This window comes from Capsicum annuum, chromosome 2 (genome assembly GCF_002878395.1).
Source record: "Capsicum annuum cultivar UCD-10X-F1 chromosome 2, UCD10Xv1.1, whole genome shotgun sequence".
Lineage (NCBI taxonomy): Eukaryota > Viridiplantae > Streptophyta > Magnoliopsida > Solanales > Solanaceae > Capsicum > Capsicum annuum.
This window is the reverse complement of record NC_061112.1, coordinates 144,907,398-144,909,581: the sequence shown is the minus strand read 5'-3', so window position 1 is coordinate 144,909,581 and position 2,184 is coordinate 144,907,398. Positions and strand designations below refer to the sequence as shown.

Below are 2,184 nucleotides of genomic sequence, written 5' to 3'. Positions count from 1 at the left end.
AAAACTCACACATGACGTTCCCACTGACTTCAAATACAAATGATGCCACAAAGGCGGGTACGCCCAATGGTTGGGCTCACTATAGTGGTTTGGTCTCGATCCTGTGCACAGAATCACATCGAGCGATATGCCAAGCCAAACCTATGTACCCTCCCGTCATTAAATGTTTATCAAATAGTGCCTTGAAGGCCTGCAACATATGAATTGCTAAAATAATTGCTTGGCTAACATATACAGGTGCAACTATGCTATTACCATTTAGTCTTACTTCTAACGTGTTATATATCTAAACTGTGGCCTAAGAGCTTCAAGTAGAGAAACTTATGATAATATGAAAGTATCATGGAACTTAACACAAAGAGGAAAAGATAGATACTTATATAAGCTTGACGGTAGAACGAATGAATGAAATGTAAGACAATATAAAGATTCTACTCTAGTATTTCATGAGAATCATACTAACATTGATAGGAGGAGGTACATGACGTAGGGCGGTGCCTTAGCGAAACCTTTACATACCTTAATGATTTATTAGCTACGATAGTAATTCGAGCCTCAAGTAATTCAACCCGCGATATTGAAGTCTTTAACCTTCCAACCCTATTTCCTGCTATCCAATACACAATTCACTAGCTACAAGAAGCACATATATGTCCATAAGTAATCTGCAGGAGCATTTAGTAACTTATTTCGATAATTTTCACTTATGTCCGAAATTAATTGAATTTTTTATCAAGAATTCGGAGCAAATTCTAACTCTGTCAACTTATACAATTCAAGGGTAAAACTACCCAATTGATAGAAATTCCCAAAAGCTCCTCTTTAAACAAAATTCTCCATTTTTCCCTTTTTTCTTTCATGAACCCAATTCAAGTAGTAGTGCAAAGATACAAATTAAGCATCTCCAAGATACTTATTTATAGTCAAATTCAAGAAAGGGGTAAAGAATTCACCTTTTAAAATTCAACTCCAACTTTAGGTTATTGAAGTCATCCCTCAAAGATTATTTCCAAATTATTGCAAGAATCATGTCCTCCCTTCCTCTTCTAATGAATTCGTGTATGTCGAGAGAAGGAGAAGAAGTCAAGTACTAGTAGTCCAGCTGTCGCCTCAAGTTTTCTCTTACGGTTATAATTGATTTTCTAAGTTGGTAAGGAAAAGAATGAAAACAAAGGAAGTACCTCACTTTCTGGTTTCCTGGAATTAGTTTCCTAGTGAACAAAGGAAATATTTGACCCTTTTGATTACTATTAATTAAGGAAGTTATTAAAAAAAAAAGGGTGCCCCCACAATTGCACACTTATCACATATATAATATAACAATACTTACAAGTCTCTACCTTAGCAACAATAATGTACAAATAATATTTATACATAAATATTCTACTCCATTTGTTTTCCTTTGTACATTAATTTCTGTACAGACCAAAGTTATACTTAATTTAAAATTTTCTCGAGGTGCCACACAGATACATAAATAACATACCTTTGGCAATGGATCTCTTTTCGCAACTTTCTTTCTTTTTTCCTTTGAAAATAGCAACAACAAGCTTCTTCTCTTTAGCACTAGCAACATCTCGTAACTTCTTCATGATTGTAGGATCATTCCGATACTTAGAACTAATGATTGTAGGATCGTTCCGATACTTAGATCTATTTTCATGAAAACCAACGTCTTAAGTTACCAGAAACAAACTCAGATATATCAATTTCATTAGACGTTGACTGATATTGAGTAAGCCCCCAACTAAAAGAGGGTCTTGACTCCATTAATGTTGTTATAATGTTTAAAGAACATAAAATTGAAAAAGAATTTCTTAAATTTCTAAAATAATAAACAAAATCATCAACTAAAAAAAACTAACCTCCAATTAATTTTGAATAATTAAGTTAATGGAGTAATTGTAATGGAGGATAACGGTTGCTGCTTCAAGATCGGATTTTGGCATAATTTTCGCCACTAATGCCGTGATTTTAGGCTACAAAACAATAGTTGGGTATTGTGTTGAGTTGTAGGTTGTAATGTATCAGCTTAAGCGCGTGTGTTTACTATTAGAAGGGATTTTTGTAATATGTTTAGTAGGATAGTATTTAAAGTAATATAGAAAAGCTAAGGTATTGAGTTATGTAATTTTTCCTTAAAAATATGTGTATGTTAACCTTGTTCCATAATTTGTTGTTTTA

The 2,184-nt window shown here is 33.2% G+C and overlaps 1 long non-coding RNA gene across 1 annotated transcript; it reads right to left on the bottom strand.

Annotated features, from left to right (window-relative positions):
• Positions 1-413: 413 nt before the first annotated feature.
• On the bottom strand, positions 414-1,257 carry LOC124896086. The gene is made up of 2 exons (XR_007052516.1): positions 954-1,257; positions 414-633 (listed from the first exon to the last, which is right to left on the bottom strand). It is a non-coding gene; the product is annotated as an uncharacterized LOC124896086 (long non-coding RNA).
• Positions 1,258-2,184: the final 927 nt, after the last annotated feature.